A 24,171-nucleotide genomic window follows, 5' to 3' on the forward strand; every position below is an offset into this window, starting at 1 on the left:
CTGAAATTGTATGTCTGAAATTGTCCCCCTCCAGGGCTGGGGGCAGCGTATGAATGACAGCTGGGGACGTCCCGGAGGGTGGCACCTGCCTGGGCCCTGTGTCTCCCACAGGAGTTCAGAGCTGGGCCAGGAGCCCTGTGCGGGGGGAACGGTGTGTTTTGGGGGCTTATCTCCTGGCACAGTGGGGTTTTGCCTGGCATGCTGAAATACCGGGTTAGAGCTGCCCACTGCTGCCACTTCTCCCAGCCTCAGCCCACCGGTGCACCCCAAACCTCCACCAGGCCCGTGGGCACAGGCCCTTGCAGGCTGGGGCAGGGCATGTTTGTTATTTTAATGGCATGTCATGTAATTTTTGGCATCACGGCGTGCGAGCATCAGCCAAGCAAGAGCTGCCGTCCGTGGAAAGCTGCCCGGGAGTGACAGGCTTCATCAAAGCCAACCCGTCCTCTCCCCCACGGCCCCACCCTTGAACCCACCTCCCCTAAACGCATTTGTTCCCCGTGTGCTCCTGCAAGCATGGCCTGGCTTACATTGGGCAACTGTGCTTTTTAAAATGCTTTTGGGGGGGTCCCATTCTGTTCCCTTCTCTGCCCTGAGGCTGCACCCTCGTGGGTGAGCTAACAGGGGCTGTGTGCTCCTCCCCACCTGCGTCATCATCCTGCAGACCACGCACGTCACCTCTGCCAGCAGGACTTGGGTGGTGGAGAAATGCCAGGTAGCGTGTGAACGTTGCCCATCTCCACCAAGAAAAGCCCTCGGAAGTTCATCCCAACTGCTACACTATCGGAGCATGAAAAGAAACACCTGCTGCTATGGTGCAGGGCTCTACCTTGCATGAGCTGCTGCGGTTGCAAATACTTTTTGCATTTTTGCCGGCAGCTCCCTTCCTCGGCATTCTTGGGGTGATCTGGGGTTATTTTGCTGCGGCAGTGAGGCAAAGCCGGGCTCTGGAGCTGAGTGCAGTGGGACCCGAGGAAGGGCATCTTGACAGTTTGAAGGGCTTTGCATCGAGCCCTGTCCCCAGTGGTTGCTTTCAAGATGGAGGCACTGCAGCCCTTGTTGTCATGTCCCTGAGACCCCCAGGTCTGTCCTTGTCCCGGGGGGGCGTCAGTGCTGCTTTCTGCGTGGGACCATGTCCGTGATTCCTGCAGGGACCCGTCTGTCCTGGCTCCCCCACCAAAGGGCTCCTTCCCCTGGGGAAGGGGACAGGGGAGTCCCTCCTGCCATTGCCTGCCCCGCTGGCGGTGACACGGCCCTGGGGATGGCTTGGTTGCCCTTCGGGGCTTGCCGGCTCTGATCTGGGGCTCAGGGGGGCTTTTGCAGCTCTTGGGTGCCGTTTCCCGGTGCCCCCTGTGCTCCCCCCCACCTCCCAGGCAGGCACGGAGCGGTTCCAGAGAACTGGCTTGTAATGGAAAAAAAACAAGAGGAAAGGTCCCAGCAAAACTACTATATTATGTTGCTATGGGCTCATCACTGCCATGGGTGATGTCACCGCCCAGGGTGGTGCCACCATCCATGGGGTCATTGATGCCTGATGGGATGTTACTGCCCAGGGGGCTGCTAATGTCCATGGGGACCTCCGTTCCTTGGGGGATGGCACTGCCCTGAGGTGCTCCCGCAGGCGGTGGTCGTGCTGGAGAGGCTGAGCTGTGTGATCTGCCCGGCGACGTGGTGGCAGCCGCGGAGGGAGGGCGGCAGCACCGGGGCGGCTGGGACCACCGCTCTGCCTGATGGTTGCAGGTCAGGATGAGCTACTGTTGGCCCTGGGGGGTGCTGGGGGCTTCCGAGGCTGGGGGGGTGGGACACCCACAGGGCAGTACCTGGTGGAGAAGCGCCGCCGTGGCCGAGCGCGAAGGTGGCCGGCGGAGGCAGGTCGGCATTTCTCCCCTCCATGCAGATGACGTGGGGGTCAAAGCAGCTGCCGCACGGAGCCACCTGCAGACCTGCGTGGGAGAGCTGGTGACCTCCACTCCTTCCCCAGAGAGTGTCCCCAGGCTGCAGGGATTGGGGTCGGTCCCTACCTCGGAGGTAGAAGGTTTTGGGGAGGATGAATGGCTGAAGCAGCTGGGGGGGCGGGGGCAATGTGGTGGGAGCCACAGGGCTGGCAGCGCCATGGTCCATTCCGTCTGTTGGATGCTAAGGACTCGGTGGGGCTGCCAGCTCTGGCCGCTTCCATTTGAGGGTCTCCCAGAAAGGAAGGTGCGGGCTCCCCGTGTTCCACCCCATCCCCAACAGCCTCCCCAGCTCCTCATGAGGAGGGAAAGGGTTGCTTTCCTCCAAAACAGAGGCATTTCACATCCTAGAGAAGGGAAAAAACACCCCCAAAAAAGCCCAACCACAATTGTTTTTGTAAGAATGATCCAAAAGGAAGCAGAAGGTACAGAGCATAACAGCCCTTTCAGGAGGAAGAGTTTCAGGGAGAGTTTTCTGCCCAAAAAGCACCAGAGCCCCTGGGAAGAAAACCGCTCATGACTACAGCCTCTGAAGACCCTTTCTCCCCTCCTCCGTTCGTACTCAGGGGTTTACACCGAAGCCTTGAACATCCTGGGGAGCTACCAGGTACGGACTTTCCCCCAACATACACAATGCTCTTTGGGTAGTTACCTTAGAAGAGTCTGGGGCTGCTACCTGGGAATTCTCCTGTCTCCAGAAGAAACCAAAATGCTCCCGGAGATGCCTGAGGGGAGTTCCAGGGAGCTACAGGGCATGGACCTGCCTCCAACATCGACAAAACTCTTCAGGTAACCGCCTAGGAGTCATAGGCAGCTCCTACACTGGACTTCAGCCATCTCCAGGGAAGGACAAAACACTCCCAAGCTGCCTGGGAGGAGTCCCAGCAAGGGACAGAGCATGGACATGCCTCCAACATACACAAAACTCCTCGGGTGGCTTCCCTGGAGTAGTCTCGGGTGCTACCTGCAAAATTCAGCTGTCTCCAGGGGAGGCCAGAACATTCCTAAACTGCCTGGGAGGAGTCCGAAGGAGCTGTGGAGCATGGTCCTTCTCCCAACACGGATAAAACGCCTTGGGGAGCTGCCTTGCAGGGGTCTAGGGCTGCTCCCCAGGGCTTCACCTGTCTCCAGAGGAGGTCAACACACCCCTGGGGATGCCTGTGAGAATTCCCACGGAGCTACCGGGCATGGACTTTCCCCCAACACACACACTGCTGTCCCAGTAGTTACGTCAGAAGAGTTGGGGGCCGCTGCCAGGGAATTCCCCAGTCTCCAGAAGAAACCAAAATGCTTCTGGAGATGCCTGGGAGGAGTTCTGGGAACACTGAGGGGCACTGGGGAGACTGGAGAGCACGGGGGACACTGGGAGCACTGGGGAGTGCTGGGGGGCACTGGGGAGAGTGAGGGGCACTGGGAGCGCTGGGGAGACTGGGGAGCACTGAGGGGCAATGGGGGCACTGGGAGCACTGGGGAGCAGTGGGGGGCACTGGGAGCAGGGGGGAAACTGGGGAACACTGGGGGCACTGGGAGCACCGGGAAGACTGGGGAGCACTGAGGGGCAGTGGGAGCACTGGGCACCCCATCATGTCTCCCAGTTGCCCCCCCAACTCCCTCTCTGGGTGGGGGGCTCTGGGGAGGTGTTGGGGGAGGTCCTCAGGTTTTCAGCCGCCCCCCATCAGAGAGGGTTTGATTGACAGCTGGCATTTATTGAGGGGCTGGGGGTGAGAAGCAGGGCAGGGGGTGCTGGGTGCTGAGGGGCTGGTGGGTGCTGGGGGCATCCAGGTGCTGGGTGGTGGGTGTGCTGGGTGCAGAGGTGATGGGTGCTGGGGGTGGCCAGGTGTGGGGTTCTGGGGGTGCGGGGGCACTCGGAGATGCTGTTCTCGGTCTCCAGGGGGTTCATGTAGTTGTATCTCAGCTTGGCCCAGTGGTTCCTCTCCTCAATGCGGTCCCGGATCTCCTCCAGCTGCCCTTGGAAGGCCCTGATGAGCCAGTGGGGTTCCACCTCTGTGAAGCGCTCCTCCAGGTACTGTCCCAGGAGTATCTGGGAGACAGGGATGGGGACCCATCAGGTTCAAGCACTTGACTGAGGTGTCTCAAGCCATCTGGGGGTCTCTGGCCCCGTGGTAGCTGTAGAGCGATGGTGCCCACCACCCTGGGCTTGGGGATACCCAAGGTGGTGATGTGCACCCATGCCCTTGTGGGGCATCTCCTGGGATTCCTCAGCCCCACAGAGCCACCGTTTTGGGGAGGGCATGGTGATGGTGGGGCCAGACTCACCACGTCACTGAGGCATGAGCTGAGGAGGATGAGGGCCACCAGGATGTTGGCGGTGGTGTCCACCTCAGGGATGGTGGTGAGGAAGTGTTGGAGGAAGGCCTTGCCCTTCTCTGCTGGTGGCGGGTGGCGCATGGAGGACGGGGCGTTGGGGAGGAAGGCGCCCAGGTCACACTGCAGGGTGAGAGGCCACTGTCAGCAGAGGACATCCCTCTGGCATGGGGACAGGTGGGATGGGGACATTCTCATGCGGTGGGCTGGGGACATCCCTCTGGCATGGAGGGGGGAATGGATGGGGACATACTTCTGGCATGGAGCTTCTCCTGAGCTGGGGTGGGGATGTCCCTCCAGGATGGATGGGGACATCCCTCAAGCACGAAGAGAGGTGGGAACACGGACACCTCCCCTGGCTCAGGATGGGGACATCCCTCCTGCGCACAGAGGGGAACATCTCTCCAGCGTGGGACGGGGACAGTTGGGGACATCTTTTGGGTGCAGAGGGGTCAGAGGTCCCCTGTCCCACCTGCCCATTGTTGACGGCTGCGTGCTGTGCCGAGCAGGTGAACACCGCCATGGTGAGGAACTTGCTGAGCTCCGCCACCGTCTGCAGTGAGGAGGGGATACCTGGGGTTGGGTGGGGGGACAGCAAAGAGCATCAGGGACCTGTCCTTGTCCCCCCACCACCCCTGGGGACACCCCATGGGACCCATGGGTGTGGGGATGCAGTACCCGAGGAGGTCCTGCCCAAGGAGATGAAGCTACCATGGGGTGAGGTGACCATGAGGTCATGGAGCACCCATGGGACCACCACCAGCTGCCACCTAATCCCTTGTCCCATCTCTCGATGGCTTCCCAGAGGCTCATTGCGTCATCCCGGTAGTGGTAGCTGGAGAGGTGCACCACGCCGCGGTGCCACATGTCATCAGGGAGGCAGAGGGAGGTGTAGGTGGCCTTCTCCAAGCCCTGCTGGATGATCAGCAGCATCCCCTCGCAGGTAACCCCCGAGCCCTGGTGGGGAGGGGTCACCCATGGGTGCTCAGGGCAGAAGGTGCCTTTCCCCCCCTCCAACCCCCGGCTGCCCCATGGCTCCTCGGTGCTCCCAGTATATGCCACTGTCCCCAGTGCTCCCCAGCCCCCTCGCCCCATGCTCTCTAGTGTCCCCCAGGGCCCTCTGTGCTCCCCAGTGTCCCCCAGTGCTCCCAGTATAACCCAGTGGTCCCGAGTGCTTCCAGGACACGAGTACTCCAAGTACTCCCCCCAGTGCCCCCAGTATGCCCCCCTAAGTGCTCCCATTAACCCCCCAGCCCCCCCAATTCATGCTTGCTAGTGCCCCCAGTGCCTCCCCAGTATTCCCAGTATACCCCACTGTCCCCAGTGCTCCCCAGCCCTCTGTCCCTCCATGTTCTCTAGTTTCCCCCAGGGCCTTCTGTGCTCCCCCAGTGCCCCCCAGCACTCCCAGTACATCCCAGTGCTCCCAGTGCTCACCTTGTCGATGACGCCACCAGGGTTGATGAGGACGCTCTGGGCCAACGTGTTGAAGTGGAAGTGGGGGACGAGGAGCTGGTGGTGGAAACCAGGAGGTTGGAGACGACTGGGGACCTCCTAAGGAGCTGGAGTGGGTGTTGGGGGGGGGGGGGGGCACTGCGGTCAGATGAGGGGGGGGGGGGGCACTGGGTGGTGCTGAGGTGGGACCTTACCTTGAAGAGGGGGTGACAGGTGGGCAGTTGGCATAGGGTGGCGATGGTGAAGACCTCCCCAAAGAGGTGGGTCCTCAAGGGGTGGGTGAGGAGCTGGTGGCTGTAGAAGTTGGCGTTGCGCCAGGTTTTGGCCAACAGCCAGTCCCACTTGGCATTGCTTTGTAAGAAGATGGGGCTGGTGGGTCCCGGTGTTTGGCTGAGCTGTGGGACACAAACCACGTGGTGGGACCATCTCCTCTCCACCACCACGGTGGGGTTGTCCACGGGTTTGGGGTGGGACGTCCCTACCTGGATGGCGATGGGACGTAGGAGCCCGTCAGCACCCTGGTGCAGCAGGCAGAGCAGGGTGGCGACGTGCTGCCAGCGCCTGTGGATGGTGCTGGCCACAATGCCTTCCAGCACCTCATAGTCCAACGATGAAGATCTGACCCTCTTGCACCTCCTTGCCCAGGTTGGTGCCACCACCCAAAGAACCGGCCACCATCTCCAGCGTCACCAGGAATTTGGCCGGCAGCATCACGCAGTGCTGAATGGTGATGGGGTTGTTGCCATTGAAGAACTGGTAACTGAAGAAGTCATCTTCTCGCCAGTGCCTGGCCACGTACTCGGGGACTGAGGGGGTGGCTGGACATCAGCGCTGAACTGCCCACCCTCCATGTCAAGCCAGGGACTTCCTGGGAAGCCCTGGGTGGCGGGGGAAGACGCACAAGGCACCCACCAATCTCCCTGTCCCGTGTCCAGGAGAAGATGCTGCGCATCTCATCCAGGCTCTTCCAGAAGGTGGGTCTCAAGAGGAACCCTGCCAGAAGGTGGAAGGCCCCTCTACGGGACAGAGGTGGACCTCAGCAACCACCATTCCTTCCCTGGCCCCCCACCACCAGCCTCCCGGGACAGGGTGGCACTGGCGATGCTCCTCACTCCCATCATCCAGGTCCTCCCCAACCTTGGGGTGTTGCTTACTGGAAGATGAGGACACCGGTGAAGTTGGTGGCCCTCACGCAGGAGAACTGAACATTGGAGTCCAGCTCGAGGATGGAGCCCACATTGAGGCAACGGGGCCAGCCCTTGGTGAAGCTCTTCCACCTGCGGGTGGGACAGGGGGACATACGTCAGCGTCACTGCTGGCCAGGCCACCCTGGCCATGGTGGACCTCCATCCTTATGTCCCTGCTCTCACTGGTAAGCCTCCTGCCGTGCCTTCAGCTCCTGCTGCCGATGCTCCTTGAGGATCTCCAGCTCATCATCCACCAGCTTTTTCCCTGGAAAGGAGGAGAGAGGAGTCAAGGTCGGACCCCTGGCTAGCAGAGGAGGGTGGGGGTGGGATGAGTCCTACCCGAGCTCTCCCAGACCTCCACCGTGGTAACCCCCTCCAGCCACTGGTAGCAGGGGAAGCGGTAGAGGGTGCCGTCAGGGCCCATCACGCGGATGTCCCTGCAGAACCAGGCATCCTCCAAGAAGAGCCGCCACTTGTGCAGGCGGATGAGGACGATGCGACCCAAGTCCTGCACACAGCACATGGTCATGTCCTTCTCCTGGTGGGGGGTGGGTGGGAAATGGCTTGGGGTGGGAGGGCAGCTGCCCTGGCATGGCACTGGGGGATACGGGCATTCCCCACCAGTGGAGTGGGGCTTCAGGGCATCCCCCAAAGATCCTCTTCCTCCATCCCCCCAGGACCCCTTTCCACCATCCCCCAGGACCCCTCCTCCATCATCCCCGCAAGATCCTTTTCCTACATCCCCCCCCCAAGACCACTTCCCACCATCCCCCCAGGATCCTTTTCCTCCACCCCACACCCCCCAAGACCACTTTCTTTCATCCCGCCCAAAGATCCTTTTCCTCCATCCCCCCCCACCCCCACCCCCTCGCTCCATCCCCCAGGATCCTACCCTCCATGTCCCTAGGACCCCTTTCCTCTATTCTCCCCCCCACCAAACCCTTTTCCTCGATCCCCCCCCCAAGACCACTTCCCACCATCCCCCCAGGATCCTTTTCCTCCACCCCACACCCCCCAAGACCACTTTCTTTCATCCCCCCCAAAGATCCTTTTCCTCCGTCCCCCCCCACCCCCACCCCTCGCTCCATCCCCCAGGATCCTACCCTCCATGTCCCCAGGACCCCTTTCCTCTATTCTCCCCCCCACCAAACCCTTTTCCTCCATCCCCCCCCAAGAACACTTTCCTCCATTCCTCCATGAGCCCTTCCTTCATCCCCCCAGGACCACTTCCCACCATCCCCCCAAACCTTGGTGAAGACCCATCCCTTTTCTTACCCTCTCCAGTAAAACCCATGCCGGGGCCCCCGGCATGCCCATGCCTCCACTCGTGTCCCCATCCCTGCGCTCACCGTCCCCGGCAGGAACCAGTAGTTGACTGAACCAGGCGCCATCCGGCACCTCTGACCACGGCTGCCCACCAAGGTGATGGAGATGGAGTTGGTCCCACCTTCGAGGATGTCACCCGTTGCCACCTTCACCTTGTAGACGGCCATGGCGAGCTGCACAAGGACACGCCGCAACATTCAAGAGCTGCCTTTAAAAAGCAACCACCTGTAGGGGTGAGGGTTTTGGGGGTGGAAACCTGCCATCTTGGGTGGTTTGCATGCTGCAAGCCATTGCACAAGCCGGGTGGCCAGTCCTTCCTTCTCAAGGGGAGGTTATCAGATGACCGTTATTGGCCGGCGACCGGCATATCGAATCTCAATGGATGTGGCCATGGAGACATTACCCAAGCGATGGCCCCGGGGGTGGCCATGGGCCCAAGGGAGGGGGCGTTTGCCATGGTCCAGGAGCTCCTCCTGCCTCCCCAGGGTCTCCTCCATCTCCTGCTGGGTCCCTGCCCGTGCTGCTGCCCGCACTTCACTGGCTGCTCAAGGCATGCTGTGGAGCAGCGGTTGTGGGGCAGGCAGGGCCTTCCCAAAGGAAGGTCGTGGAGCAACTAATACTGGTGTCACAGTTTAACCTCAGTCGGCAACTGAGCACCACACAGCCACTCGCTCCCTCACCCCCCCGTGGTGGGATGGGGGACAGAATTGGAAGAGTAGAAGTGAGAAAAACCCGGGGGGGGGTGACATAAAAACAGTTTAATAATTGAAATAAAATGATAATATACAAAGCAAGTGATGCACAATGCAAGTGCTCACCACCCGCCGACCGATGCCCAGCCAGTCCCTGAGCAGCGGCCCCCCCGGCCAGCTTTCCCCCAGTTCATGTACCGAGCATGATGTCACATGGTATGGAATAGCCCTTTGACCAGTTTGAGTCAGCTGTCCTGGCTGTGCCCCCTCCCAGCTTCTTGTGCACCTCCAGCCTTCTCAGTCCGCAGAGCATGGGAAGCTGAAAAGTCCTTGACTAGCGTAAGAATTACCAAGCAACAACTGAAACATCGGTGTGTTATCAACATTGTTCTCATCCTAAATCCAAAGCACAGCACTGTACCAGCTACTAGGAAGGAAATTAACTCTATCCCCGCCGAAACCAGGACAGTATCCACCCCTTATTCTATACCATCTACGTCATGCCCAGGTCCCCCCCTTTCCAATACATTCCCATTAATCACCACCCCTTTTCCTGTTTTTGATATATATACACACACACACACAGAGATATCATTCCCTTAGTCTATGGGCCATCCCTCTAAAATGTTCGTTGAGTTCATTTAGTCCATGACTTTGGGCTCCATCTGTCATCATAATCTTCCAGGGCAGGAAAGATGGGGATGGTATGTGGTGTTGGATTGTTTCATGTTGAAGTCAGTTCTGGTTCCATCATCACTGTGCTTTGCTCGGTTTCATCAAAGTTCATTCTTCATTAATCTGAGTGATTCTTATTGTAATATCATTGGTATGGCATATAATATTATGTAGCACTTAACATCAGATAATTCAGATCATTGGCTATTCTCACCCAAAATCAAATCCCCTTGAGGTACACATCGGACTTCCCCATCCTCCCGCATCACCCACCAAGTGCACCCAGGTCCTTAAAGCAAAAGCAATCCCACGGATGGGTTTGCCTCTGCCCGAGGCAGGAATAACCCAAACTGTCTTCCCCAGCATATTTTTTATGTGCACTACAGGGACTTTATTCCCATCTACAGTACATAAAAGTTCTGACTGGGCAGGGCCAGCTCAGCTGGCAGATCCCCGAGTGTTGACTAACCAGGTGGCCTTTGCTAAATGTGTGTCCCAATGTTTGAATGTCCCGCCACCCATCGCTTTCAGTGTAGTCTTTAACAGTCTATTGTATCCTTTGATTTTCCCGGAGGCTGGTGCATGACAGGGGATGTGATACACCCACTCCATGCCGTGCTCTTTGGCCCAGGTGTCTATGAGGTTGTTTTGGAAATGAGTCCCATTGTCTGACTCAATTCTTTCTGGGGTGCCATGTTGCCATAGGACTTGCTTTTCAAGGCCCAGGATAGTGTTCCGGGCGGTGGCATGGGGCACGGGATATGTTTCCAGCCATCCGGTGGTTGCCTCCACCATTGTAAGCACGTGGCACTTGCCTTGGCAGGTTTGTGGGAGTGTAATATAATCAATCTGCCAGGCCTCCCCATATTTATATTTCAGCCATCGTCCTCCATAGCAGAGGGGCTTTAACCGCTTGGCTTCCTGATCGCAGCGCATGTTTCACATTCATGGATGACCTGCGCAATAATGTCCATGGTCAAGTCCACCCCTCGATCACGAGCCCATCTGCATGTTGCATCTCTTCCTTGATGACCTGAGGTGTCATGGGCCCACTGAGCTAGAAATAATTCACCCTTACGTTGCCAGTCCAGATCCACCTGAGCCACTTCAATCTTAGCAGCCTGATCCACCTGCTGTTTTTTTTGATTTTCTTCAGTAGCCTGACTCTTGGGTACGCAAGCATCTACGTGATGGACTTTTACAACTAGGTTCTCCACCTGGGCAGCAGTATCTTGCCACAATGTGGCAGCCCATATGGGTTTGCCTCTGCGCTGCCAGTTGCTCTGCTTCCATTGCTGCAACCACCCCCACAGGGCATTTGCCACCATCCATGGGTCAGTCTAGAGAGAGAGCATATTTTTTACATCTTGTCCTGCCCGGGCTGGCCCAAGGGCTACTGCATGAACTAACTCCTGTTTAGTTTGTTCAAAGGCTTGTCGTTGCTCAGGGCCCCGTTTGAAATCGTTCTTCTTTCAGGTCACTTGATAGTGAGGGTTTACGATCAGACTGTAATTTGGAATATGCATTCTCCAAAAACCCACGACGCCTAAGAAAGGTTGTGTTTCCTTTTTGCTAGTTGGTGGAGACATGGCTGTTATTTTGTTGATCACATCCTTTGGGATGTGACAATGTCCGTCTTGCCATTTTATTCCTAAAAACTGGATCTCCTGTGCAAGTCCCTTGACCTTACTTTGTTTTATGGCAAACCCGGCCTTCAGCAGGATTTGGACTATTTTCTTCCCTTTTTCAAAAACTTCTCCTGCTGTGTTGCCCCACATGATGTCATCAATGTATTGCAGGTGTTCCGGAGCCTCACCCTGTTCCAGTGCAGTCTGGATCAGGCCATGGCAAATGGTGGGGCTGTGTTTCCATCCCTGGGGCAGTCGGTTCCAGGTGTACTGGACGCCCCTCCAAGTGAAAGCAAACTGTGGCCTGCACTCTGCTGCCAAAGGGATTGAGGAAAACGCATTAGCGCTATCAATTGTGGCATACCACTTGGCTGCCTTTGACTCCAGTTCGTATTGAAGTTCTAGCATGTCCGGCACGGCAGCACTCAGCAGCGGCTTGACTTCGCTCAGGCCACGATAGTCTACTGTTAGTCTCCACTCTCCATTAGACTTCCGCACTGGCCATATGGGACTGTTAAAGGGTGAGCGAGTCTTGCTGATCACTCCTTGGCTCTCCAGTTGATGAAATCAGCTTATGGATGGGAATCAGGGAGTCTCGGTTGGTGCAATGTTGCCGCCGGTGCACTGTGGTGGTAGCGATTGGCACCTGTTGGTCTTTTGACTTTCAGCAGCCCCAAAACAGAGGGGTCCTCCGAGAGACCAGGCAAGGTGGACAGCTGTTTCATTTCCTCCATCTCCAAGGCAGCTATACCAAAAGCCCACCGGTACCCTTTTGGGTCCTTGAAATACCCTCTCCTGAGGTAGTCTATGCCAAGGATGCACGGAGGCCTCTGGGCCAGTCACAATGGGGTGCTTTTGCCACCCATTCCCAGTTAGACTTACTTCGGCTTCCAATGCAGTTAGCTGTTGGGATCCCCCTGTCACTCCAGAAATACAGATGGGTTCTGCCCCTATATAGCTTGATGGCACTAGGGTACACTGTGCACCGGTGTCTACTAGAGCCTTATACTCCTGTGGGTCTGATGTGCCAGGCCACTGAATCCACACAGTCCAGTAAACCCGGTTGTCCCTTTCCTCCACCTGGCTGGAGGCAGGGCCCCTCTAGTCCTCATCACAGTATTCATTTCTCATTTCCTGCAAATACGAGTCAGAAGTCTCTTCGTTAAGATCAGAAGTAAGGTCGTCCCTTCTACTCTGTCTGGGGAACTGCCCGCTGGAAACTGGAGCAGCAATTTTCCTGGAAGAACCCCCTTTTGTGATTGTTTTCCCTTGCAACTCACGTACCCGTGCCCCTAGGGCTGAGGTAGGTTTTCCATCCCACTTCCTCATGTCCTCTCCATGGTCATGCAGGTAAAAACCATAGGGTGCCCCGTGGTGTGTACCCTTTATATCCTCTGTCTTGAACAAAAGAACACTGACTCCTAATAGCCGAGATACTGGTCCGTACAGGTGGGGAGTAGGACCTATCCTCTTCAAGTTGCTGGACCTCCCGGGACAGTTTCTCCACAGCTGAGGCGGGGGAGGAAGAGAGATTTCTTCGTATTGCCGGAGTTGACCAGCCAATTTGTTCCAGCCACCGTTTGTTCCTCTCCATCTTTCCAGGTCATCACTGCCAATGAGTTGGCATATGACGATGGTGCGCTCCTTATAAACTTCTGCCACATGGGCCATGTGCACCTGACCTCATCTGGACCTTTGGATAGCTGTCCATTGTTCATGTCACCAGAAATCACCTCCAGCACAGCTAATTCCCTCAGGAATTGGATACCCTTTTCCATGGTGATCCGTTTGCCTGGGCGATATATGACATTTTCCTTGAAGGGATACGTTTCCTTCACGCTTGACAAGAGTCGCCTCCAGAGGCTGAGGACTCGCGTTCCTTTTCCAGTCGCCAATGCCCCCTTCCCTCGAAAGGGATCCCAGCTGCTTGGCTTCTTTACCCTCTAATTCCAGGCTACTGGCCCCATTATCCCAGCACCGGAGCAGCCAGGTGAAAATATGCTCACCTGGACGGCGGCTGAAATCTTTTCGTATATCTCGCAGCTCACTCAGGGAGAGGGATTGGGTGGTTACTTCCTCGTTTATGAGTTCTTCCTCTTCTTCCTCCCCGAGCAGTGGCCAGCCCTCCTCCTCCTGTTCTCGTGATGGCCCTTCTCCAGGGTAGTCTGCCTTGTCCTCTTCTTCCTCTGGCTCCCTTTTAGAAGAAGCTTCTTCCTCCCTTACTAAACGAGCCGACTTCCGCTTCCAAGATTTCTTGTGTACAGGGGCGACTGATACTGGCACAGGTTGGCTCTTTGGTTCAGCCGCAGGGCGTATCGCCAGGGTTGGAGTGGCTGCAGGGCCTGTCGTTTTATTGTCAGATCCAGAGACTTTCTCTTCCCCTTGAGGGTACTGAATAATCTTGAACAGGGCTTGATAGGCATGGGCCAGGCCCCAGCACGTTGCAGTGATCTGTGTCTCTCTGGAGTTGCCAGGGTGACAGCATACTTCTTCCAACTATTCTACTAACTTTTCAGGATTCTGCACTTGCTCAGGGGTGAAGTTCCAAAACACTGGGGGTGCCCATTGGCCTAGGTACTTGCCCATCCTATCCCACACACCCTGCCACTCATAACTATCCAGCCTTGGGGCAGATCTCTGGATGATATTCTTAAATTGCTTATTAAGTTTAGACAAAACCGATACAATATTCCCAAGAAATACCAATAGAAGTATCTTAACTACCCAAGGATGTTCAAGATACTGAAAAGTTACTGTAATGAAGGAAGAAACGTCATAGAAGAACGTAGCGACGCAGCCATTCTGTATTTCCTCCATAAAAAAACTCTCAGAGGAAGGACTGTAATTGCTAATTGTCTCCACGAAGTGGTACACCAAGTACAGTAATGGCTTCAGCACGAAGCTCAAATACCAGATTAAGCTCAAGGTCAGTGTTTTAATAACAAACCTCCCAGGCAAAACATCACTAATCACCACAGACCACAGCAAACTGCAAAACCCAACACCAATCTCTAACACGTACAGCAAAAAAAAGAGCATGATGCGGATTAGACAAACCAATATCGAGAACAGATGAACCAACATTGTGACCCGCAACTGTTAACAGATATAAATTCCTTAATGCGCTCCGGGTAATCTGTTATTATCTCAAACCCTTCGAGCCCCACGTTGGGCGTCAAAAAGGACTGCGTGGTTTAACCTCAGTCGGCACTGAGCACCACACAGCTGCTCGCTCACTCCCCTGCCCCCCCCCCCCGCAGTGGGATGGGGGAGAGAATTGGAAGACGAGAATTGAGAAAACTGGTGGGTTGAGATAAAAACAGTTTAATAATTGAAATAAAATAATAACAATATAATAATAACAATAATAATGATAATAATAATAATAATAATAATAATAATAATAATAATAATAATAATATACACAGCAAGTGATGCACAGCGCAATTGCTCACCACCCGCCGACCGATGCCCAGCCAGTCCCCGAGCAGCAGCCCCCCTGGCCAGCTTTCCCCCAGTTTATATACTGAGCATGATGTCACATGGTATGGAATAGCCCCTTGGCCAGTTTGGGTCAGCTGTCCTGGCTGTGCCCCCTCCCAGCTTCTTGTGCACCTCCAGCCTTCTCAGTCCGCAGAGCATGGGAAGCTGAAAAGTCCTTGACTAGTGTAAGCACTACTTAGCAACAACTAAAACATCGGTGCGTTATCAACATTGTTCTCATCCTAAATCCAAAGCACAGCACTGTACCAGCTACTAGGAAGGAAATTAACTCTATCCCTGCCAAAACCAGGACACCTAGGCACACAGGGGACAACAGGGCTGTGCTTCTCATAGACACGTCATGGGAGGAGAGTGTTCCTGCTGCTGGCAGGTGCCAAAGGGGTGTAGGTCAGTGGAAGAGGAACCACTTTGTACGTGGGAGGTCCTGGCTTCCATCTCCAGGGCTGCTTTTGCTCTTACTCCCTGGCCTCAAGTGGGTGAGTGCTGGAGCTGGGGCACTGCTCCTCTCCAGGTGCTGTGGGCCTGCCCTGACCTCCCAGGGCCTGGCTGAGGAGTGAGGAGGGCTGTGTGCACTGCCTCTGCTGAGCCCCCTCCTGGAGGAGAGGCAGGCAGCTGTGCTGGACCTGAGCTCAGGTCACTACCCTGCACCACAGATCCACCCCACACACCAACCAGGGGCCCTGCTTGGAGGCAAGGGGTGGCCCTGAGGGAGGGGATAGACATCAGCAGCAGACTGGGTGCTGGCAATCCTTTCTGGCTGCACTGAGAGAGGTGGTGTGAGGGTGCTGGTCCAGCCCAGGTGTCCTTTGGGACCAGGGCCACACTGCCCTGGTGGCTCTCCAGGGGTAAGGCTGTGAGATTGTCCTGTCTCCAGGTGGAGATCCCATACCACGTGGGAAGTACCTGTCTGTGCCAACGGGTAGGGATGTCCGAGCTGGAGGAGCGACATTCCTTACCCTGACCCTGTCTCCAGGTCCTTTTCCCTCTGCCATCACCACTGGCTTGAGCAGAGCCGCAGCTCAGGGAACCCGGAGCTGCTGAGGTCAGGCATAGCTCTGCAGAGGTGGAACTGGTGGGGCCGGCACCCACCTCTTGTTCCTGGGGGGGTTGGTGGCTCTGTCCACCCCATGCCAGTGGGATCAGGGAAGCACAGGCCTGTCCACAGCTGTGCAGAGGTGGGGAGGGCAAGGAGATGGTGCCTCGGCTGCTCCTCTGACAAAAACCTCTGCAACCAAAACGGGGTGTGAGACCCAATGTTTCACTGCAGGGTGCCCAGCCCCTGGGAACAGTGAGCCCAGATTCAGAGAAATAAGGTATAAAAATGAAGCAAAGAAGAAGGGGGGTTGTGGGGATATCTTCTGAACACAGGACGGTGGGCGCCAGTATGGACACTGACCTGCAGATTCAAGCCACCCCAGGCAGGGACAGGGGAGAAAAGCCCAGTGTCTGTCCCATGCCACCTCCCCACCAGCTCTGCCCTCCCGCAGGTGTAGTATTTCTCCCTTACTCTGGCACCTGGCAGAGGTTTGCCTCCTCCTCCTCCTCAGGGAAATGAGAGCCAGGCCCTGGGTCTGGGTGAGGGGGCAGCACACCTGAGCAGAAAGAGCCCATTTCAAGGCATTTGGGGCCTGACCAGTCTGGCCCTGCAGGCTGGGTTCATTCTCTGCAGCAGTGCGGGATCATCTGTGCCCCAGATCTGTGCAGGCTCCTGCAGCTCCTGAGGACCTACGTGAGGGGCCTGATGGTGAGACCCCAACCCTGTGCACTGCTGCCCCACGTCGGGAAAGGCCATGGGAGAGAGTAGCCTTCCTAGGGTGAGACCCCCAAGGTGATGGGTGACGCACATGGGCACTGCAAACACAGCCTCCATCCCCTGGGAAACTCCCACCGGGGCAGGCTCCAGCCCTGCATGTCCACAGGGAGAGGTGGGCCCAGAGCTGGGGAGGGAGGGGCTGGCTCCGGGGCCAGGGGCTGCCAGCAGGAAACCTCTAGAGACCAGGGCAAAGGAGTGTGTGAGCCTGGGCTCCCCCCAGACCCCCACAGGGTCACCCCAGGGGTGGAGGAGCTCCCAGCAGGGAACGGGCCAACGCTGTCATGGCAGAGGCTGTTGGTGACGGCTGCCTCCTCCCCTCTTCTGCTCTAGGGCCAGATCCTGCTCTTTGCAGTGACCTGCGGCTGCTCCTCGTGGGGAGCCCTGCTGTGGACACCCAACGCACCTTCCGGCCTGCAGCAGAGAAGCCCACCGGGGAAGAGCTGGAGGGCTGTGGAGACCCAACAGCAGGAGCAGGGAGGGCAGTTTAGGCTCCAGGTTCCTGCCCAAGTGTCAAACCCTTCTCCCCACACAGCTCCTGTGTGAAAGGTTTCTCTGCCCATGGGAGCTGGGGCAGGTGAACGCCCCAGCCGAGGGAGAGGGACCCTGGCTCAACTCCCAGCAGTGCCTGCATTAGGGGAGGGACACAAAATAGCCTCTGCCATGGAAATGTGCCCACGTTAGCACCCTCCCAGGCAGGCCCTTCTCCAGGCCAGGGGCTGGATGACAGCTGTGGGTTCCAGTCCACGTCTCACAGGGATCCTTTCTCTCTCCCCCTGGCCTCTCCCTCATCTGCCTCCCACAACGCTGAGGGAAAGGTGCCCCCACCAACCCCCCCCACTCCCATCCCCCCTGCACCTGCACACAGGTACTGCCCCGACACAAACCGACACTGTCACCCCTGGCGAGGCAGCAGGAGGGCAGGGGTGGAGGTAGGAGCGCAGCAGGAGGAGGGGTTCCCAGGGCTGCCATGGGGCCTTAATGCCCCTGCCCAGGAAGGAAGGCAGCTCTGGGGCTGTGATAGAAGTTCTCGGGGTCTGCAAGGACCCCCAAGGCAGCAGGAACAGCCCATGGAGACTGGAGTCCTGGCAGAGTCATTGAAGGGGCAATCCCAGGCCCGTGTTCCCCAGCAAGTGGCTCTGTACCCTGTGCCAGGGCAGTGGGGAGCACAGCTACCTCCTAACCACTGTGGGAGATGATCCATGGGCCGTGATCCCCCCTGTGGCTGGCTGGGGTGTTCAAGGCACCACGGCCACCTTAGGGCTCACTTCTGTGGGGCCACAACCCAGGCCTCATCCCAACATGGCAGCTCTGTCGTGGGACCAGCATGGTCCTGGGGGAAAGAGCAACTGGGGAACCCCGAGTTGAGGAGATGGGCGTTCCTGCTGGGGTGCATCACGGGACCTTGCAGAGAGCCATTTTTGTTGGAAACTTTTGCTGGCAGGATGGAAATATCAGCAGGAATATTCCCCTGGAACCATGGGCTCTCGCAGCCCCACAGCCTGACCCTGAGCCTGCTGTCCCGAGATGTGCCCATTCCCCTCCACCATGTCTTTGTGCTCTGCTCCCCCCCAGTCAGCCTCAGGGAGACACCCCGACACCTGGGCAGGCAAGCACCAGCTCTGGCTCAAACCCCCAAAGACTTTTATTAAGAACAAATATGGAGGCACAGCGTAAAAACAGCATAATACAAATAGAGGACATGCCCAGCTGTTTCTGCTGCCCGTGGGAAAAGGGAAACAGTTCCCTGGTGCTCACGGCTCTCCCAGCTGCACAGTCCTCTCCTCCCTCCCAGCTGCACCCAGCTGCACGGCAGGGACGGGCTCTCCTGCTCTGGGCATCAGGGACTGTTGTGTACTGTCCGCTGGTATCGCAACCTTTGTGTCCTCAGGGCGATGCGCCAGAGACACCTCTTCAGCATCGTCATAGCCCATGCTCTCTGGGGACAGGGACCAGGCATCTCCCTCAGCTCCAGGGGCCCCAGCACTTCTCTGGGAGTGCAGGTTTGCCCCTGCAAGCAGCAAGGCAGGCCATTGCACGTTTGCCCCATGGGGTGCCTCTCCTGCTCTGTAGATCTCCAGCCTCCCATCTCCTCACTAGTCCTGAGATGTTCAGGTCTCTCTCCCACCCCCTGGTCCCCCCAAGGAAAAATTCCCAGGGCAGGTTCCCCCATCCCAGGAGGCTGGGCTCTCAGTACAGCAGCGATTCATCCAGCACCAGGGATGGCACCCCAGGAACCGGTAGCGCTATCTTTCCCTCTCACCTCCGGGAGCATCCCTGGGCCCTGCTCCCTCCTCTGGCGCCCTGGGCATTTCCCAGTCTCCCTGCCCAGGGGAAGGATCCTCCCCAGGGTCAGAAACCTCCCTGGCATCATCATAGCCATCTGCTGGGTCTCCTCCGAGCAGGACAGGGACGTCTGAAAGGAGAGGGGAGCTGGTGAGAGTGAGAAGATACACCCTGCAGAGCAGAGGATGGGAGGATGCGCAGGGACATGGGGCTCAGACACTGGTGTTGGCAGCACCACAGGAGACACGCAGTGTGCTCCCCAGCTCTGACGGTGACACTCAGTGACACCGCTGTCCATCACATGTCTGCAGGGACAGGACATCAACCCCTTCCTGCCCCTGTTACCTGGTGCTGAACGTGGACCATCCTCCTCCTCGCTGTCCCTGGGGTAGGGCTGCAGCTTGGTCAAGGACCCCTCTGAATCGGAGCCTGGAGAGAGGCACAGTGGGTGTTACGGGAGTGCGCTCTGCTCCCCTGGCTTGTGGTCAGTGCTGCTGGGGACGGGGGACCCACGGAGCCAGGGCTGAGTGGGGAGGAGGGCTCAGGACTCACCCTGCTCCCCTGGGATCAACCCTGTCTCAAAGGGCCTCCCAGAGATGCCTGGGGACAGCCCCTTCCCTCACCCCTCAGGTGTCACATAGGGGTGCAGGGACAGGCAGAGAGGGGCTGTCCCCGGCTGGGACAGGCAGAGCCGGTGAGGAGGAAGCTTCTCTCCCAGGCCCAGGACCTGGCTGCTCTCCCCACAGAACCCACAGACCCCAACTCCATGGGCCAGGGGGTTGCAGTGGGTCAGCCCCGGGTGAGGGCCAGGGGAAAGAGTTCTGCACATGTGCCCCCCCATGAGGGACCCACACCCACCTGACTGACTGAACCTTGCCTGCTTCTCCCACGCTGGGCTGTAACCGATCTCCTCATACACGGCCTCAGGGAAGGGCTCCCAAGCGCGCTCGGAGCCTGCGGATAGAGGCAGGGCTGGCTCAGGGACAGGCAAAGAGGGGACAGAATCCTGCTCTGTTCCCCCAGCCCTGTTCCCCTGGGCCAGCCCAGGGCTGTCCCCACAACACAGACCCGCTGCGCTGTTCGGTCACCGCTGCCGCTTCCTCAGTGAGGGCAATGTCTCCATGGAGATGATCTGGGGCAGTGACACCCTTGCACCGTCCCTTCAGAGACAGACCTTCTGCCCCTCTGGCCCCTGGGTCAGGTCCCTGGTGCTGAGCTTGGAGCAGCTCCCGCTTTTCCTCTCCCCCTGGAGCTTCCCCCTCTCTGCCCCATGGATCCAGAGCATGGCACGTGCCCTGCCATGGGGAGGTCAGGGTTGGGCAGAGAAACAGCCTGGGGGTCTGAAACCACGAGTATGGACCCTGCTGCCCCACGTTCTTCCTGGCGTCTCCCCTGACCCAGAGCCCACTCCAGCACTGCCCAGAGTGCTGCCAGTGGCAGGTCCTCAGCTGTTTCCCCTCTGCTCCCATCTGTCCCAGCCCAGCTCAGCCATTTGTTTCCTTGCCTCATCCCTAAATCCTCCCTGTGTCCTGACTCTCTCTACCCCTTGCTGCTGGTGGCCCATGGTCAGGCAATCAATGGGGCAGCACATGGGAATGCAGGCAGCACACACTCTTGTCCCCCCAGCTCTGCCTGTACCACTCACTGACACCCCACAGCACCCCTGGCCTTGCCAGGAGGCATCTTCCCCTGGGACCATGGGGGACAGACCCACCTCTGCGCCCAGCCCTGGCGCTTCGCACTTGCCCGGCCAGGAGGGCCAGGAGCAGGCAGAGAAGGGCTCCCAGGATGATGCAGATGATGACGGGCAATGAGACACTCCTGCTGCTGGTCGGACGGCCCCGAGTGGGATCTGCATGGGCAGGAACACAGAAAGGGCAGCACCAGACCTGGGAGAGGTGTGGGGCCAGGACACCCCAGTCCTGACCCCCATTACACCGGGGGTAAGGGGCCCCAGGGGGTGAGTGATGGGGAAGCTCCCACCCTACTGAGTAAATGACAGCCCTATCCAACCCCCTCCACCGCTACCCCGGTGCCTCCTCTCGGGAGCTTCACACCCCGACAAGAAGGCCCTTCCCTCCAGCTGCGGGTCACAGCCTGGCCTCAAGAAGACCCAGCGCAGCCAGGGAGGACAGGTTACCTGTTCGGGGCGTTGGTGCTGCCGTCCTGGGTGCAGCTGCAGAGGAAGAGAAGGAGACTGGGCTGAGAGGGTGGGTGTGCAGGTACCAGGGAGCCTCCTCTCTGACATGCCGTGTGTGTGTGTGTGTGTGTGTTTATATGTGTGTGAATGCATGCGTGTGCTTTTAGACATCCCTGACACATCCCACACAAATTGCCCCTCCTGCAGGGCTGCTCAGGGTGGCTGGAACAGAGCCCAGGGCCCTGCTCTGGGACACGGGTAGGATAGCACAAGCACGCTGGAAGATGCCCCTGGGGCCTGCAGAGCCCTGCTGGGTAGAAGACGGAGGACATCCAGCCCCACAGAAGCAGCTGCCCACTTGGGAACAGGCTCCCATGTTCTGCAGGGACAGCCTTGCTCTCAGGAGCTCTGGAACCATGATGGGACCCAGCAAGGAAAAACGCCTTCCGTGGCTGCTTGCCAATACCCCCGTGAGGAGTCCCAGCCCTGCCACTCACCTGAGCAGTTCACGGAAGCATCCTCCTTGTGCCGGCAGGCACCGCTGTCCCCAGGACGAGCCCAGCAGTCCTGCAGAGATGGCTCTGTCCCCCGGCACTCCACCTGCTCCAGCCAGATGGGACCCGTCCCCTCCCCAAATGCAGCCTTGTCCAGGGCAGACACTGCGGGGCCACAGCCCAGCTGCCTGCATGCCACCTCGGCATCCTGCATGTCCCAGGAGTCATCGCACACCGTCCCCCAGGAGCCGCGGTGCCAGACCTCCACTCTGCCCAAGCACCCATTCTCGCCTCCAACGGCACGAATCTTCTCCCTGTCTGGAGAAGGCAGAGACCTTCCAGGGCACCGGGACAGCAGGCAGAGCCCTGCCAGGTGAGAGGGGCATGCAGAGGAGCAGCTACCTGTGCAGCTTGTGGAGTTTGGGCACACAGTCCCCAGGGCTGGGGGCGTTTCTGACCGTCTCCCTGCAGAAGGAAAAGCTGGCGTGAAGGGGCTGCTGCAGGGGAGTCATGCAGCAGAGGGTGGGGTACAGCTCTGCTCACACCTCCCCGTGCTGCCTCGCTCACGGCAGCAGCTGAACCCTGGTCATTCAGGGGACACACACAGCAATGTGGGGGACCCTGACTGCTCAGCCCCAAAGGGACCCTGGTTCACAGAAAAGCAGGAGGGTGTCCATGGAGGGGACGCTCCTCGGAGCGCTGGCTGGTCTCTCCTGAGACCTTGCCTGGAGACACCTCTGCCTCCCCCGGGCACTGCTGGGAGCCCGGCTGGCAACTGCTGGTGAATGTGTGGGGCTCTGAGAGCTGAAGTCCCATTTGTGCCACCAGAAGCAGCAGGGTCTGGCACGTAAGGTCAAAGCCCCTGTGGGCCTTGTCTCTGTACTTGACTGTGCCCAGCAGGGAGCAGGAGCTGGGGGGATGCTGGTGCCCGGGTAGCTCAGAATTACCATTGCAGGTGATGTGGGTCTCATCTTGCAGGTCATCGCACGACTGTGGGTCCCAGGGAGCGGAGGGACACTGCCAGAAGGAGCTGTTTCTCTCCCCACACTCCACACGATCCAGCCAGGCGGGGCCAGACACCCTACCATAGGGCAGGCGTGTTTCCAGGAACCCTCCATCCCCGCAGCCCAGCTCCTTGCATGCCAGCGACACTGTTTCGGGAGTCATTAAGTTGGAGCAAACACTCCCCCACGTCCCGTTATAGAAAACCTGCAGGCGCCCGGAGCAGCCATCGCTGTTCTCCAGCCTCAGGTCCACGAACTCTGGGAGGAAAGTGGCCAAAGGGGAACATGCTGGTCTGGGGCTGTGGGAGCAGGGACACCCCTGCACCCCCCAGGCCCTCAGCCAGGCAAAGGCACGTCCAGCAAGTCCCCCTTGCACACATGGACAGAGAAAAGTCCCGGATGGACAGACAACCCTGCCCTCCCCGCTCACCCTCAGGGACAGCTGAGCTCACCGGGGAACCCTGGTGGGACTGAGGAGACCCATGCATTGGCACCCCCGGGACGGGCTTGGGCAGGGGCTGAGAGGCAGCCAGGGACAGCCTCGGCCGTTGCCATCTCTCCCCTCATCCCAGCCTCCCCAGGCACTGGGGCCTGGGGCTATGGGAGCAGAGAAGCCTCTTCACCCCCCAGGCCCTCAGCCAGGCAGAGGCACGGCCAGCAAATCACCCTTTTGCCAGGGGGCAGAGAGAAGTCCCAGACGGACAGACACCCATGCCCTCCCCACTAACCCTTGGGGACAGCACAGCTTACAAGGGACCTCTAGTGGGACTGAGGGGGTTTGTGCATGCGTGTCCCCAGGACAGGCTCAGGCAGAGGCTCAGAGGCAGCCAGGGACAGCCTCGGTTGCTGCCGCCTGTCCCCTCGTCCCAGCCTCCCTGGGCACTGGGCTCCCACCACAGCTCCCGGCACAGACCTGAGCAGACAACTCCTGCGTCCTCTTTGTGCCCACAGTCATGCTGCCCCCAGGACCCTGCTGGGCAGTCCCAGACAGCAGCTTCGGCCCCAGAACAGTTCACGGCATCCAGCCAGATCTGCCCAGAGCCTTCCCCGAACTGAGCAGAGCCAACCGCCTTCACCGCCCCTCCGCAGCCCAGCTGGTGGCAAACAACAGTGGCATCGGGCAGGTCCCAGCCATCATCGCAGATGGTCCCCCAGCTGCCCTGGTAGTAGATCTCCACTCTCCCAGCGCAGCGCCCAGGCCCGTTCACCAGCCGGACCTGCCGGCTCCCTGCAGTGGGAAGAAACCCCAGCTGTCATTAGGGGCGGTGCCCACCCAGCCCAGAGCCTGGGGGGGGCCTGTGCAGTGCCACTTACCCCGGCAAACGACCCCCACGTCCTCTGCAATCCCTGCTGCCAGCATGCTCTCGGGCAGGGAGGTGTTGCAGAGGGTCAGGGTGGCCTCGTGCCCTGCACACCTGACCCCTCGCAGCCCCACAGGACCTGTCCCTCTCTGAGGCTTCGGGGGGTTGTAAGCTGTCTCTGCCTCTCGGCACCGCAGCTGCCGGCACACCACGCTGGCCTCCCGCATGTCCCAGTGGTCATCCAGGACCCTGCCCCATGTCCCGTGCTGGAAGATCTCTACTCGTCCGTCGCACCGACTCCCTCCAAGCACCAGCCGCAAGGACGCGGAGCCAGCTGGGCCTGGGGAGAGCAGCCATGCCCCAGCCCTTGGTGGCACCAGGGAGGCAAGCAGCCT

General features: G+C 58.7%; 1 protein-coding gene and 1 pseudogene across 1 annotated transcript in view; both read right to left on the minus strand.

The window, feature by feature from the left end:
- Positions 1-24,171, minus strand: part of LOC143171643 (scavenger receptor cysteine-rich type 1 protein M130-like) — a 93,315-nt gene that overhangs the window by 65,484 nt on the left and 3,660 nt on the right.
- LOC143171619 (polyunsaturated fatty acid lipoxygenase ALOX15B-like) lies at positions 675-8,409 on the minus strand (annotated as a pseudogene).

This window comes from Aptenodytes patagonicus, chromosome 29 (genome assembly GCF_965638725.1).
Source record: "Aptenodytes patagonicus chromosome 29, bAptPat1.pri.cur, whole genome shotgun sequence".
Classification (NCBI taxonomy): Eukaryota; Metazoa; Chordata; class Aves; order Sphenisciformes; family Spheniscidae; genus Aptenodytes; species Aptenodytes patagonicus.